Genomic DNA, 310 nt, shown 5'->3' with positions numbered 1-310 from the left:
ACCACCCCACCCCTCCACCCCACTACCACCCCACCCGTCTTCCCTATAAATACCCTTCTTCCCCAATCATCCTTTCTTTACGCTTTCTAAACCAGCAACAACTTTTCGACAAACAAAAAAACCCTAAATCTTCCACAAAAATGGCCTCCTCCGCTTCTCATGAATCCAACAATAATGACAGCCGAATCCAATCCACAGGCGCCGACAGCCGCGCAATCGTCTTCCTACCCATGAAACCCAACARCCAAATGATTGAACTGCGCAACACCCTCTTTGATGACAKGTTTGCGATAATGATTGAGTTCTTTAA

This window comes from Cynara cardunculus (genome assembly GCF_001531365.2).
Source record: "Cynara cardunculus var. scolymus isolate 2C chromosome LG 6, CcrdV1, whole genome shotgun sequence".
Classification (NCBI taxonomy): domain Eukaryota; kingdom Viridiplantae; phylum Streptophyta; class Magnoliopsida; order Asterales; family Asteraceae; genus Cynara; species Cynara cardunculus.
This window is presented reverse-complemented; position numbering follows the sequence as displayed.